The sequence below is a fragment of the Eurosta solidaginis genome, chromosome X (assembly GCF_040869045.1).
Source record: "Eurosta solidaginis isolate ZX-2024a chromosome X, ASM4086904v1, whole genome shotgun sequence".
Lineage (NCBI taxonomy): Eukaryota > Metazoa > Arthropoda > Insecta > Diptera > Tephritidae > Eurosta > Eurosta solidaginis.
Genome location: NC_090324.1, coordinates 54,219,860 through 54,236,455, shown reverse-complemented (window position 1 = coordinate 54,236,455; position 16,596 = coordinate 54,219,860).

Below are 16,596 nucleotides of genomic sequence, written 5' to 3'. Positions count from 1 at the left end.
TTTACTTTGCTTGTCCAACAATGCGCCGCCGTTCGCCACTCCATGCCTTATAAAATTATACAACGATGTAGTCGTGAGTTTGGGTTTACCTCGAATTTCACCGACGATTTCAGTTTAACGTAGTAGCGGAATTGTGGCTATTGCTTAGCCGCCCTTCACTCTTTAACGTTCTAGAATATTCTCCCAATCAGATCACTCGGTTTTTTGTATTAAAAGGTAATTTATGGCTTATCAACTTTATTATGAATTACTGCCTTTTCTTATTCACTCTTAACACACAATTACCATATCTTTGTATAAATATCAGCATATATAAGGGCGAGACCACTTTAGAGATAAAGTAAATATTTCGACCTTTTGGAATGATAATAATGTCCAAGGAAACGAAACCGATAATTTTTATATCACAAAAATGAATATTAATAAAAAAATCGTTGAGATTGTTAAGCCGCCAACAATAATGAAAATTTTTCTAATGACCAAACGGTGGTGGTTTTTTGACAGATGGCGATCATGCCAGATTCCCATCCTGTACTTGCGCCGATTTAAATTTGGTGGATTTGCGCAGTGGAGGCTGCCACAACTCCATGAGGATTCCCAGTGGGGAATTTAAAGTTAAATACAATTCATTTATTTTGGGGAAAATTCAATATAATATAATTCAATATATTCGAATATAATACAAGATACGGGTTATAAATAAATTCATAGATATTCGAATGTACAAGGGAGAGATGGGACGGGTGACAGCCTACGCCGCGTAAACATCCGGGCCCGCCTAGGCGTACTAAGCGCAGCTCGGTCAAAGCACTAACTGCTTCCTTAATGAGGATTTTCCCCACTTTGTGTTTATAAGTTGAGGTACACAGACCGGTGGCGGTGCATCGTATCGTGCGATCGGGCACGGTCGGTGCGAGCTGGTTGCGGCGAGCGCTGTTTGCGGTGCCGGACGTGTTTGCAGCGGGTGGTGATGGTGGTGGCTGGACGTACACACTGTCGCAGTTGCGTGGCCTGTGACGGCGTGAGGAATGACGTTGGCGCCCCGGCTGTGATGCTGCATGCTGGGATTGGCGACGCTCCGTGTCCCGATGCAAGAGGGTGTGACGGCGCAGCCCACAAAGTTGGCAGCGCTCTATAGAGGTGCATCCGCTAGGGGCATGCGATAGGGCCAAGCAGTTCGTGCAGTAGTGGTGGGCCCGGGCGATAATGGCGTGTTGTGTCGGTTGCATGGCCGTATGGAGAGGGCATGTGGATAACGCACAGTGTCGCATGCACAGACGGCATCGGCGGTAGTCGGGCGGCCCTTCCCGAGTTCGTGGACATGCTGCTGGTGTTGTCACCTGAGAGGCCAAAGAGCGGCGCGGTGCAGGAACTGGAGGGCGCTGGCGATCCATCTGCAGAAGATAGGATAAATACATTACAAATTTAGTCACTCATTGTTGGGAGTAGGGTGTTGGTAGGGGTTAAGATTATTTGTGTAGATTTTGCGATAGCACAGGGGGTTGGACTGTATTACTTTCTGGGGATGCTACCGAGCTTTGAGTGCTTGAGTCAGGCTCAGAGGTCGGTAGAAAACACAATTTTGTGAAGGGCCGGGTGAGTACGCCATTCTGGGTGCGTACGTCGACTACTCGAATATCGCCTAGATGGGTGTCTTCCACGCGTCCATGGCGCCATTCGGTAGAGGGTAGGTTGTCTTCCTTAATGACTACGAGGTCGCCTTTTCGAGGCGGAGGTTGGATTTTTTCCATCGATATCGCTTTTGCAGCTCCATGAGATTCTTCCAGCGTTTGCTGAACTGATGATGTAAAACCCTCAACCGTTCCCAACGGTTAATCATAGAGAGGTGTTCATAGTTCGGATGAGAGATGGAGAGCAGGGGCGCGCCTCTTAGGAAATGACCCGGTGTGAGGGCCGTGAGATCGCTGGGATCTTGAGACAGTTGGGAGATGGGGCGAGAGTTCAATACAGACTCTATTCGTATCAATAAGATAGAAAATTCTTCAAAAGTTAAGCTGTGAGTTCCCTTTTAAAGTGGGTTTTAAAGCTTTTGACAGCGGATTCCCATATTCCGCCCATGTGAGGGGCACCGGGGGTATAAACTTCCAGTTAATTCCTTATGGGGCGTACTTCAGTACGATATCGGACGAGACTTCTTTGAGAAAGGATACGAACTTCTTTTCCATGGCCCGCTTAATTCCTACGAAAGTGGTGCCGTTGTCGCTCATCATTTTGCTGGGATATCCTCGGCGTCCTACGAAGCGGGCGAAGGCTTCTTGGAATGCTTGGGCGGTGAGGTCGGAGCATAATTCCAAGTGGACGGCTTTGGTGGCGAAGCAGACAAAGACGGCAACGTAGCCCTTCATTATCTTGGGAGACCGGAGCATAGAAGCTTTTATTTGAAACGGGCCGGCGAAGTGTACACCAGCAGCAGTGAAGGGGGGCGCGAGGGTACATTGTACGTGGGATAAAGCTGCCATTAGTTGGGAGTGCGTTTGTTGCTTATGAATGGTACATGCTTTACATTGAAAAATGTACTTTTTTTATCAGGGAATTAAGCCGGGCCGTGAAGAACTCTTGTGTTACAACTTGTTGCATGAGGCGGATGTCCGCATGGAGGAAGGTCTCATGTAGAAACCTTATATAGAGGGTAGTAAATCGAGCCTTTTCGGGGAGAACGATGGGAGGGCACTCATTGTAGGTCATGTCGGCGTTTACTAATCGTCCGTTGGCACGAAGAATCCCGTTTGTATCCAGGAAGGGGTCAAGTACCAACAGGGAACTACGTTTCCTTAGGTGTTTCGAGTCCTCTAGGCAGGCTCGTTCTGGACCGAAGTATCGGATTTGGGCCGCGATGATCAGACGGTGTTTCGCTCGTTTGAGTTCGGCATGAGATAGCGAGAAGGTGACAGGCTTGTGGATGCCGTTTACTGCATCTTTCGCCCGACGTAAGCACCTCAGAACGTATGCAATGACGCGTAGAGCTCGAGAGTAAGAGGAAAACCGATCTAGGATATCGTTAGGCTCCTCAGCGGCATGCAGTGCTTCGACTCGGCGAAGTTCGGGGGGTACAATGTTTCTGGCCGTTAGTGTTGGCCAGTCCTCGGGGGGTCGGGAAAGCCACTCTGGACCATTCCACCATAGCAATGAGTTAGCAAGAACGGCGGGGCTACATCCTCTGGTTCCGAGATCCGGGGGGTTGCCTTTGCTTCGCACATGTCGCCAAGGGACATTTCGTATGAGGTCTATAATCTGAGCTGTTCGGTTAGAGACCTAGGTTTTCCAAGAGTAGGGTGGCTTTTCCAGCCAGGCTAGCACGATTTCAGAATGAGACCACATGGTTAATTTTTTTTGACTTAGGCCGAGATGGGGTTGGACTATTGCGATTAGCTTGGCTAGTAAGACAGCACCGCACAGTACCAGGCGTGGCAAACTTATTGTTTTGAGTGGGGCTACTTTCCCTTTAGAGACTATCAGGTGAGTGAAGACTTGTGTGCCTACGGTGGTTCTTACATAAAGGGTCGCACAATAAGCCTTTTCGGAGGCGTCGTAGAAGCCACGGAGTTCGACAGACTGATCGGGGAGGTAGTTTATCCAACGTGGGATCTAAATGCCTGAGATATCCCGGATATTTACGGCAAACTGCGCCCATTTGATGAGACGTAGGGGTTTTACTTGTTCATCCCAGTAGGTCCCGTCTAGCCATAGTTCTTACATGAGCATCTTCGCTTGGATCATTATGGGCGTCAGCCACCCTGCATGATCGAAAAGTTTCGCAATGGAGGAGAGGATTTACCTGCTAGTTGTTGTGCTTTGATAAAAGTCTTCGCATATTTTATCTTCTGGGGTTTCCACTCGCACTCTGGATATTTCTTCGATTTCCCAGAATTGCCTTAGCTGTTCATTCAGCTGGACATTTGTCACTTCCCACGCTTGAGAGGAGTGTTATCCGACCTTTTCGGTGGTTTGGCCGCTTATTATACAGCCAAATATTGTGTTTTGGGCTAGCAGTGTGGGGGAGACCTTTTCGATGCCATTTAGCATTATTTGTGGGATAAGATCACTACCTAATAACAGATCAGTTTGGGAGGGGTTCTGAGTATTCTGGTCTGCTAGATTGAGATGGGACCATTTACGCATTTGGTCGTTATTTAGCCTGAGTGTTGGGAGTTGCCTAGTGAGCCGAGGTAGCACTATTGCCTGGGCCTTTATTTTTACCTTGTGGTCATTTGAGACTAGAGTCAGTGAGCACAAATTGTTGGAGGTTTGTACTACTCCGCCTCCCATGCCCGATATTTCAAATAGGGAGTGTGTATATGGGAGGCCTAGCTTGATTTGAGCTTTTGAAGAGATGAAGCTACGTTCTGACCCTTGATCCACTAAGGTTCTGAGCCTGAAGCAGTCCCCTCGGTGTTCTATCGACATTATAGCTGTAGGGAGGATAATTTGGCAATCATTTTCTGCATTAAACGATTGGATGCGGGCAGCTTTTGAGGTGGGGCCAGTTTGAATGGCCTTGAGGTTCATTAGGACTTTTATTTGATTATCGACCAGGACTCTTTTTTTTCATATCGGGATTTCAGAACTTCCCAAGCCAGAACAAAGTTGTCATCACTAAGTGGGAATTGCTTTACTATCTGGCCGGCTTTTCCTTGAGTTTTGTACCTGAGATGGTACAACTTTTGGGCGCTTGAGAGTTTTGGTTGGTTGACCGCAGTGAACATGTCACGGAAAGACGGCCATTGATCATAACTCCCGTAAAAGACTTCGGTGTCACATGATGTACTTTGAGGCGCATCCCGGAACTTTCTTGGGGAGTGGTGGTTGTAGCGGGGACGGGATTTCTTATTTCCCTGATCTGGAGTTGATCACCTATTCTTGCCTTCATGTCTTCATATGCTATAAGGCAGGCTCGGTATTTACCGAAAGCTGAGGACTTTTTTTTGAGGACTTAAAGCCGTCAGGAAGGTCGTTGTCATCTGACTCGACGACGGCGTCATATGCGCTCTGTACCCTTTCACAGAATACATCGATATTTTTGTCTTTTAGTTTCAGAGATACCTCGGTTTTATCCTGGATGTCGGTTGTGCCGAAACGAAATCCGTAAAGAGATCCGTTTCTGATATAAATTTATTTTCGACCACGGTAGACATTCTAAATAGGGACTTACTTCATTTCACTTTAGCTATTTTGCGAATTTTTGGGGACTAACTGGTGTTTATTTATGAGAGAATACCAAAGGCAGAAGCTTTCCTATTGGACGAGAGTGTAGTAGGCTAGGCTCAGTTAGACTGAATTTGGATTAGTCTAGGTTCAGTTGGGCTGAGCTGCAGAATTTACTGCTGGGTATTTCAAGCAATTCAAATGTGGCCGAATTTCTTGCTGGGTAGCGCCAACAATATAAAAGTGGGGATATGTATTTAAATTATACCGCAAGGGACAAAAGTTAACTTTGTGAAAGTATGAGTGGGAATTGCCAGTTTGTAATGCACCGCAATATGTATATATGCATATAGGGGGTGAGAATATATACTTTTATGGCGGGAAAATTAATTTTTTGGCGGGAAAGTTATGTATTTGGCGGAAGCCCCCAAATATACTCGGGGGATATACGTAATGTATGTATGAATTTATATTATTAAAAACGCTGGTTTCGTCAATGGCGACGAAGGACCATTAGCTAATGTATAGGATGGTACTCACCGGTTGGTATTGGAAAATAGGTATTATGAGGGCTGATGGCGGTTTGGGCTACCAGTGGTGGCTTTGCTACTGCAGTGTTATTGCTGTTAAATTGGTTCTTGCTGTCGCTGCTCCTCTTCTAGACTGGTGTTGCTAGGCTATCAGTAACTCTTGGCACTATCTTCCACGGATCTTACATACAATGCAATACGTTGCGTTAGCGTTTACGTTGCTTGTCCAACAATGCGCCGCCGTTCGCCACTGCAGACCTTATAAAATTATACAACGATGTACTTGTGAGTTTGGGTTTACCTCGACTTTCACCGATGATTTCAGGCTCACGTAGTAGCGGAATTGTGGCTATTGCTTAGCCGCCCTTTACTCTTTAACCTTCTAGAAAATTCTCCCAATCAGATCGCTCGGTTTTTTGTATTAAAGGATAATTTATGACTTATGAACTTTATTATGAATTACTGCCTTTTCTTATTCACTCTTAACACACAATTACCATATCTTTGAATAAATATCAGCATATATAAGGGCGAGACCACTTTAGTGATAAATCAAATATTTCGACTTTTCGGAACGATTAATATCCAAGAAAACGAAACCGATAATTTTCATATCACGACAACAATAATGAAAATTTTTCTAATGACCAAAACGTGGTGGTTTTTTGACAGATGGCGATCATGCCGGATCGCAATCCTATACTTGCGGCGAATTCAATTTGGTGGATTTGCGCGGTGGAGGCTGCCATACGTCCATGAAGATTCCCAGTGGGAAATTTAAAGTTAAATACAATTCATTGATTTTGGGGATAATTCAATATAATACAATTCAATATAATCGAATATAATACAAGATACGGGTTATAAATAAATTCATAGATATACGTATGTACAAGGGGGAGATGGGACGGTTGACAGCCTTCGCCGCGTAAACCACCGCTAATGCACCAATACTGTATGGTCTATCGAAATTCATAAAGAAGGAATCCCATTGAGGCCTATATCTTTTCCATTAATTCGCCTTCGTAGAACCTATGTAATTTCGTTGTAAATACTTTGAAGAATATAACTAAGGAATCAAAATATAATGTAAAAGATGTCATTGAGTTTAAAAATAAAAATATGGTGAAAAAATTTAAAGGACTACCTTTACATAAATGAACCAAAAAATAGAAGGCAATTTCTCCTTTAATACAGACATAGTTTTGTTGAATTTTGACTAAAAAATTTTTAAATTAGCTCTTGTAAAAGAATTTTGGGATTTAAAATTATTAAGGTAGAGCACATGTTCAAATTTTAAATAATAAATTAGTTAATCCCAAGTCCATGGTTGGCCTTAAATTGAAAGATTGCGCTCCACCTTTATAATTTTAAATCGCAAAATTCTTTTACTAGAGCTATTGTTAAAGTTTTTTAGTGAAAATTCATCAAGACTATGTCTGTATTAAAGAAAAAATTGCCTTCTATTTTTTGGTCCATTTATATAAAGGTAGTCCTTAAAATTTTTTTTCCATCTTTTTTTATTCCTCATAAAGTTAGTATAGTTAGCCCAGTATATAACCATGAGGCTTATCATAGGCAAATTAAGTGTAGGTTACAAATTGCAGAACAAAGAGCTAAAAGGTCAGTGCAAGAGGCTAAGGAAGAACAAAAAATTAGTTACGATAAAAGTAGGCACAGTAACAACAGAAAAATATAGGAGATTTAGTATTAGTTAAAGATGAAACAAGCCAGTTAGATAGTAGATATTAGGGTGGTTTTATCATGTCATTTGCTGAACGCATTAACAAAAAAATAAAATTTCGAAATATAGAATTTCGAACTTCGTAAGCCGATATCTGTTTTTTGGAGGCTAAGTTCGAAAAACGGGGATAGTCTTTGTTTTCTTAAGCCTCAATCTCTACAAAAAAGTGGGTTTTGTCCAATACCCAGAAAAAAAGTTGATTTTGTCGCATAGCGTTATTATTATAAATACGAAACAACAGGTTTGACTCACTTATTTACTTTGACTTCCCCTATTCATGATATTTGGCATACCTTTATTAACTTTTCAATGCAAACCGTGCAATTTTTCCTCCAAATATAATGAGTTTCAGGTCTAAGTATAATAAGAATCAGGTAAAATACCATTTGCAATAAATATTGAAAGTGTTATAACTTCTTTGTTTATTAGTTTAGTAGTATGGTTTCAAAGCAACATTTTCTTGAATTTTTAATTACTTTCGTTTGGTATGGAAAAAACATACACATATTACCCCCAATTTTGTTAGCTGACCTAATAATGTGAAAATGACTTCATGGCTTAAAAGGACATTAAACGGAAATGTGAAATTTCTCAAGGTCAAAATAATGACATACCAATTTTAAAAATCGGACATCAAATAACCAAGTTACAACGAAAGCAAATTTTCGGCTGTAATTCGAAGGATAAAAAAAATTAAAAAAAATTTTTCCGAAACCCTCCCAACATAATCTTCAAATTTAGGGGCGGACATTGGCAATTTTTTTTTTTCGACCCAGTCTAATACCAATGCTGAATAGGACGTGTTTTTAAGCGCTCTAAGATAATAGCGTTTATCCTCGGATACTAGTTGAAATTTTCCTAACTATTTGCTTCGGTAGTGTACGATTGTGTCGCGAATTGTTTGTGGTATCAATTTATTTCGTGTCGGCGCCCGCTTCAGCTGTATCTAAGAAAATTACAAATAATAACACTAGCTGAAATATAAATATAAACAATGGCGCGAAAAAATCCAACAAGATTGGTAGTTTCCCCCCTAAAACCTCTCTCCCACCCCGTCCATAATAGACAGACTTGAAAAAAAATTGTAAGAAAAATTGGATGAGCAGAGAGCGTTAATGATTAAACAGTTGGAAGAACATAGAGAGCAAACAGCTGAACAGTTGACCGCAATAATGGGTAAATTAGAAGAACAAGTAACGCAGAAAATCGGTGAGTTGTCTTCTGAAATTTCCAACTTAAAGTTTGCGAGCGCGGCAATAGAGAGGAGAGTGGTTGTCGTTGAAAATGTGTGCATTGATGTGCTCTGTTTGCGTAATGAACTCGTTGTAGCTCAGGCCAAGCTGAATACGTTTGAAAACAGCGCTGTTGCTACTGATGTCATTATCACTGGCATCCCACACACAGCGAATGAGAGCCTGCCTGAGATTTTTAATAAAATATGCAGAGCGGCTGAGCACAAAGCACCACCGTTGCGCGAAGCTTTTCGAGTGAAGAACAAAATAAGCAATAATAAGCAAAAGCAGCCCAACAATGCCTGTCCCATTATTATTAAGCTGTTCTCTGCAACTGACCGTAACCAACTATTAAAGTATGTTGCTCTGTTTTGCAAATCGAGAAAAAAATCACTCGCGCGATATGCCTGGTTATGGATCCATTTTTCTACATGAAAGTCTGACGGCAAAATTGCGAGAGGTGATAACATATGCATCAGAGCTTAGGCGTAAGACACAGCTAGCGTCAGCCTTCTGCATTCGCGGTAAAGTGTTTGTCCGTCTCAAGCAAGGCGAAGAGCCAAAGTTCGTGAGCAGTAAAGCTGAGGTTAATGCTCTTATTGGAGCGCACAGATAATGGTATTTGTAAAATTCAAACTAAGCCGTCTCTTTTAAGATATTTGTAATAAATTCTCTTTATTTCTAAGTTTCTTTATATTTACTATCTCCTGCTGCTATTTCTTCTCTTTGTAATATAACCGAACTCATTTGCATTTGTTGATACAACTTCTTGTTTTAGCTCTTTGTCTGAACAACTCGTTTTTGCTTAAACATTAGCTAGTTTTACTCTTATTGTATTTGAAATGTGTACGTTCACTTGTGGTTGTCTCTTACCATACACAGATCAATGTTAGTAAACCCATTAAGCAAAAAAGTATCCAGAGCTAATGAAAGTTCTAAGATATTGTTAAATATTTTGTGCAACAGTCTCCTGGTCTTCATGTAGTCCATTTTAATGCTCGGAATCTTAATGGTGATAAACTAGACTACGTTAGACATCTGATCGAGGGTTCCCTAGTTGACGTAGGCTGTGTATCGGAAACCTGGTTTAGCCCTACTATTCCAGATTCTGCCTATAGCATTCCCAATTACAACCTCATTCGCCATGACATGTGCAACCAACGAGGAGGAGGTGTGGCAATATATTGTAAATCGTCGTTAAAAATGCATGTCATAGCTAAATCTTATTCCTTGGACACTGAGTTTATTATAGCGGAATTTTCTGATGGTGTAAAAACCATATTAGAATAGTGTGTATATAATCCACGTAAGTGTTGTTTGTTGGATTTTTTTTTTTTGTGGAACTATACATGTTTGTTATTGACTACGAATTTTTTGTTATTTGTGGTGATTTCAATGTAAACTTATTAACAAATGACTCCTTTTCCTGTAAGCTATATGAACATGTAACTACTTTATATAGTAAATAAAGTAGTACCTACGAGATTTGCTCATAATGCAAATCCAAGCCTCTTAGATTATTTCATAACCTGTAATATTGACCATATTCTCAAATTTGACCAAATATTCTTTGTTTCTGACCATGACCTAATATTTTTTACTGTGGATGTTATGTTTAATCGTGCTCATGTTCAAGAAAGTTTTATGTATCGTGATTTTAAGTCGATAGATAGAAATATGCTGTATCAAAATTTAACAACTGTGGATTGGAATGAAAGCTGGTTCTGTAGTTCTGTAGATGAAAAGCCAAAAAATTTAATGAAAAGTTGACTGATTTATATGAGAAATATGTTCGTCTTCGTAAGGCTAGAGTCAACCCATCCTGTCCCTGGTTTAATACAAAAGTGCTCTCATCTATCAACTTGCGGAATAAATTATACCGGAAGTGGAGGAGCAGAATGACAGATGATGCCTGGTCCCAATATAAAGCTGCCAGTAACAAAGCTACATTTCTTATAAGGCAAGAAAAAGAAGGTATTGTAGTGCTAAACTGGATACGTCGCTTCTTTCAAAAAATCTATGGCGGAAACTTAAAAACCTGAAGGTACGTGGTAGCTCAAAGCCAGATTGTGACATTGGCCCTGAGATTTTAAATAATGTATTTACGGTTGGAAGTAGTAATGGAAAGTCTCCACAAACCTCCATTACTCCTAGATCCCGTGATTTTGCATTTGAAAACAAGTTCAAATTTGCAGGAGTAAGTGAGGGTGATGTGATGAGAGCACTTTGGATGTTAAATCCGATGCTGTTGGTGACGATGGATTTTCTCTAAAATTCGTTAAGCTCGTGCTGCCATTCATCCTGGGCACCATTACCCACATTATCAACCACTGCTTTACGACATCATGTTTTCCAGCTGAGCGGAAAAAGGCAGTAATACTTCCAGTGGCCAAGAAAAGTACGCCTAGTACTCCTGGAGACTATAGGCCGATCAGCATATTACCAGCACTGGCGAAAGTATGTGAATCTTTGATGGCAGCACACATTTCATTATATACTGAGCGCCACAATTTATTATCCCCACTACAGTCCGGTTTTAAGCCAAAGCACACTGCGAGGATGAAAGTCCTTGACGATGTAAGAGTAAAGTTTGATGATGGGTCGTTAACGCTTGTATGCCTTTTGCATTTCTCTAAACATGGTTGACCATAATATTTTACATATGAAGCTTGAAAATTATGTAAGTTTTTCGGCTGGTGTTCCGCAGGGGTCTGTCCTAGGGCCTCTTTTGTTCAGTCTATTTGTCAATGATGTTTTCTCACTGTGTAAATATGTTAATATGCAAAAATATGCCGATGACATTCAACTGTATTTGTCTAACCGAATTGGTATTGTTGAGGATTTATGTTATAAGGTAAATTGTGATTTGTCTGCTATATCCCAAATGGCAAGTGCTAAAAGTTTATGCCTAAATGCGTCTAAGTCGTTTGTGTTGCCAATATGTACTGCCAATATGTAGTGAGTCTCGAAAATATTCCAGAATTGTTTATTGGCAGTAGTGCTCTGCAGTTCAAAAACAAAATTAGAATTTTAGGTTTCGTCATCAACTCTAGGTTGACCTGTTCCGATCACATTAATAGTGTTGTAAGTAAAGTATAGTGCGTTCTGCGTAGACTGAGAATGTCTGCATCACTTACACCGTTTGAAACGAGACGTAAATTAGCTATACATCTTATCATTCCTCATATAACATACGCCGAACTTGTCTACAGAAAGCTTGACTCAACTTCTGCGCACAAAATCAATGTCCTATTTAATAATGTTACCCGTTATGTTTTTGGTCTGAAACAGTTTGAGCATATATCGCTTTGGAGGAATGAGATTCTGGGTTATAGTATACTTGATTTTCTTGCTGCCAGAAACTGCATGTACATATTTAAATTACTAATATGGAAATCCCCATAGTATCTGTATGAAAAGTTAAATCCGACGAAATACCTAAGATTTCACAATCTGAATGTACCAAAATATAACTAGATGATATCTTCCAGACTGTTTTTCATAAATGCTGTCAGGCTCTGGAACAACATCCCTGAGTCTGTTATATCTGTGCAGAATAGGAGTAACTACAAGGCAACCATCCTCAACTACTTTAAGTCGTGTTAGTGAGTGCGATTATAACTACTTGAATTCTGTCTGTCTTAGCTAACCTCTATATCCTTCTCTCTCTATCTCTTTTATTTATTCTTATTATACACTTTTTTTTTATTTATTTATTAATGTATGTAATTTTTCTTGTTAGATATAAGATCATTTAATTATAGTTCTAATCGATGTTAGCCATTTTGTGGTAATTAATTTAAGCTGATTGATGTACTTTTAAAAGACCACTGTCTTATATATACTGCCACTGTGGTATTATATAAATTGTTAAATTGTTAAATAATCCACATAGTTAATTCCAAGATTTAAGAGAATTAGTGGAATTTTCGCTGGCAACACTGGCGAAAACAACAGAATTTCACCTCGCATCATAACAAGAGAATTCCACCTCGTTTGTCAGATACTTAATTTGCACAGCTGAAAATCGTGGTAAATTCGCATACGCCTGAAAGTCTAAAAGAATAGTGATGAAAGTCGCATACGCTTAAAAGTATGCAAGGGCGTGCATTGAGTTGGGCCTTCAACGAGGTGGAATTCTACAACGCCTGCAACACTCTGGAGGCTAGCTATGAACGTATGGCCTATTCTTCTAAATAGTTCAACTTGTGCGTTACGTAGCTCAAATTTTTTGATCAAACATTGCACTGTAACCGTGTTTTAAACTACATTTCAGGTTTCAAGTCTCTAGATATCCAGGAAGTTAGTTAAAAATCGATTGCAAGATTTCCAATTTAAAACTAGTTCTCTCAATATCTCGATCCATACGCCACCTAGCGAAATTTTTTGATAAAATATTACATTGTCACCAGGTTTTGACTTACGGCCCATGTTTCATGTCTCTAGGTCATCGGGAAGTTCCTCGAAAATCGATCGCAAGATTCCCCCCGTTTTTAAATGATTTGCAGTTATCTTGACTAGCGCGCCACCTATCGGAACTTTGTTTTCTATAAGTTGTAATGTCACCAGGCCTCTAACAAAGTGCAAAGCTTCAAGTTATAGGTAACCGGGAAGTTAGTTAAAAATGGATTGAAAGATTCCCAAATTAAAATTTGATTTCTTACTATCTCGATCCGCGTGCTACCTAGCGAATTTTCTTTGATGAAATGTTGCAATGTCACCAGATTCAAGTCTCTAGCTCACCGGAAAGTTACTCAAAAATCGATCGCAATATTCCCCTCGTTTTTCAGGGATTTGTAGTTATATGAATTAGCACGCCACAAACTAGTTCCAATTTGCAGGAGTAAGTGAGGGTGATGTGATGAGAGCACTTTTGGATATTAAAACCGATGCTGTTGGTGACGATGGAATTTCTCTAAAATTCGTTAAGCTCGTGCGGCCATCCATCCTGGGCACCATTACCCACATTATCAATCACTGCCTTACGACATCATGTTTTCCAGCTGAGTGGAAAAAGGCAGTAATACTTCCAGTGGCCAAAAGTACGCATAGTACTCATGGAGACTATAGGCCGATCAGCATTGTTTAGGCCAGCAAGCTAACCCCAAAGGAAAATTAAGGGCCGGCCACCCTAATGCAATTTAATACAGAACCGCTTATTTATTACGGCCGTTAGCACATATACTAAAAGCAAAACTGACGTTTCGTTAAGTTACCCCACCAAAGGCCTGTTAACTTTGGGGGGTAAACGGAACGCGTGGAATGGAACTCGGTCACTTGGATTAAAACCGCAGCAGTTTACGCACGCTCGAACGTCTTGAAGCCGCAAGTTAAAACCACACACCGCCAGAACGCAGAGTCCCTGGATATATTAAAGGTAATATTGTAGCAATTGCATGCTTGCACCTTTAAACTCTCTTTCTGTTATTTTCCACTGCATATTTTGTGAAATAAAGTCTATTGAAATTTTAATATTAATCACTGCCTTTCTTTCCTAACCTCCATCGAGAGAAACTAGTCTGGAATCCGCCAGCTCAAGTTTTCATGGTCCTTCGAGCCGGATATGAACCAGCGACCTATGGTTCGCTGACTCCTTTACTGGCGCTGATGGACCATGAAAACTCGAATTTGCTAATTAGGCCCTGCATAATAGTTCTTCTCTGTTAAATATCAAACGATATGGAGAAATTCATTAAAGCAGCTGATGAGGTGGCATAGTTTGAGGCTGAATTCCACGACAGACCTCAAGCTGAACACACAAAATATACTCTAGCCATTCACCAAGAAGAATTAAAGAATAATTGGAGAAAGGCAAAGTTAGCTTATGAGGATCTCTTGTACTCTGAAACGGCAGAGAAAAAGGTGTTAGCGCAGGCCAAGCCGAAATACCAGGCGACGTATGCCGCATATGTACGCGGCAGTTCAACCATGGCTGAATTAATAGCAAAGCTAACTAAACGCGATAAGGAGGGAGAAGGGACACCTGATCCAGAACACAGCATGCGACTAACTCCGTGCGATACGGATGTATTCAAAGGTGACTACCTCTCCTGGGCAACGTTCCGTGACATGTTCACGGCAATATACATACGGAATAAGCGCCTCACCCCAGTTGAGAAGTTATTTCACCTCAACCAAAAAACGCAGGGTGAGGCAAGGGATATAGTGAAAAAATGCCCACTTACAAACGAAGGGTTTGACACAGCGTGGAAGAATTTAGGGGAAAGATATGAGAATAAACGAATTCTCGTCAATACTCAATTAAAAATATTATTCAATCTTGAAAGCGTAGAAAGTGAGTGTGGCACCGCGATTAAAACACTTCAGCGGGAAATAAATAACTGCATCTCAGCTCTAAAAGCTCATCAAATTGAGATAGGCAATTGGGATGCGATATTCACATATCTATGCTCCACCAAACTACCCGAAAGCACGCTAGCTTTATGGGAATAGACCATAGAGAATAAAACTGAAATATCAAAATGGGAAGATATGGATAAATTTTTATCGAATAGGTTCCAGACCTTGGAAACAGTCTCGGGATTAACAGGTAGCAAAAGTACCAAAGCTCCCAAACCACCACCAACCAAACATAATAATGATTCGTCTCAAAAGAAGGTAGGCGCCTACCAAGCAAATGTAGCTAGAAACACTTGCAGATGCTGTAAGAAAAATAACCACAAGCTGTCACAATGCCAAAGCTTCCAACGGCTCTCTGTCGTAGACAGAGTGGCGTTTATAAAAGACAGTAGGGGGTGTCTGAATTGCCTCTCAGCGAAACACACAGTATCCAAATGTACGTGCTCCTTTAATTGTAGCATTTGCCATCTAAGGCATCATACACTCCTGCATATTCAACAAAGTGCGGGCACGAGTGCAAGGCCAACTACAACCCAACAAAAACAGTTAGATCAAAGACCATCTACCTCGGCACAGGCTCAGGCCCAAAGTCAGTTTGCCACGGCAAATAATCAACCAACCAACTTCAATTCCTGTTTCGCGAATACAAGCAAGGGGGTTCTATTAGGTACTGCGCAAGTCAATATCTTTTATAACAACGACAACTTTTCGGCCCGCGCCCTAATAGACTCCGGATCAGAGTGCTCGTTCATTTCGGAGCGACTTAAAAGAAGAATAAATTTGCCCTGTAGGAAGCTAAATGCACAAGTGTCAGGAATAAACAAAACGGTGTCAGCCCAAGTGAAGGAGGCATGCTTCATTCAGTTGCGGTCATCAATAAACCCGAATGTACGCATACACACTACAGCATTGGTTTTAGCCCAGCTCACCGACAATCTGCCAACCTGTCAAATTGACCCCATGACACACCAAGTTTTCCCGGACTTGGTGCTAGCAGATCGGAGGTTCTTTGTAAATGAACAAGTAGATCTTATTCTTTGTGGGGATATTTACGCACAGATAATGCTAGGCGGTATACGAAGAAATGTTTTAGGCACCCTCCTTGCGCAGGAAACAGTATTTGGCTGCATATTAACTGGCCAAACGGAAACGGCCAGCCCAGCCGGCAGGTGTGTGTCGTTTTTTAATGAGGTATCGCTGGACAAACAAATATCGTCATTTTTGGAGCTGGAAGACATTCCCAAAAACCATATTTATACCAAAGACGAAAATTACTGCGAGGAGTTGTATCTCAATATCAATATACCACCACGTCAGAAGAAAAGCGGGTCCAGGTACACTCATCAATAGTAGATACAGACTCTGATATCCTCACAAGATTTTCTGACCTCTCGAGAGCTTTGAAAGTACTATCCTACGTCTGGAGATTCTTACAAAGAACTAATCCAAAAACAAGAGCCTCATTTCAGTCGAAGTCTTGCTCAATTTCGTCGAGCGAAATAAAAGCAACGACCCAACGTCTGACTATTATCTATCAAAAGAGGCATTAAGGGGAGGAGTATTCAGC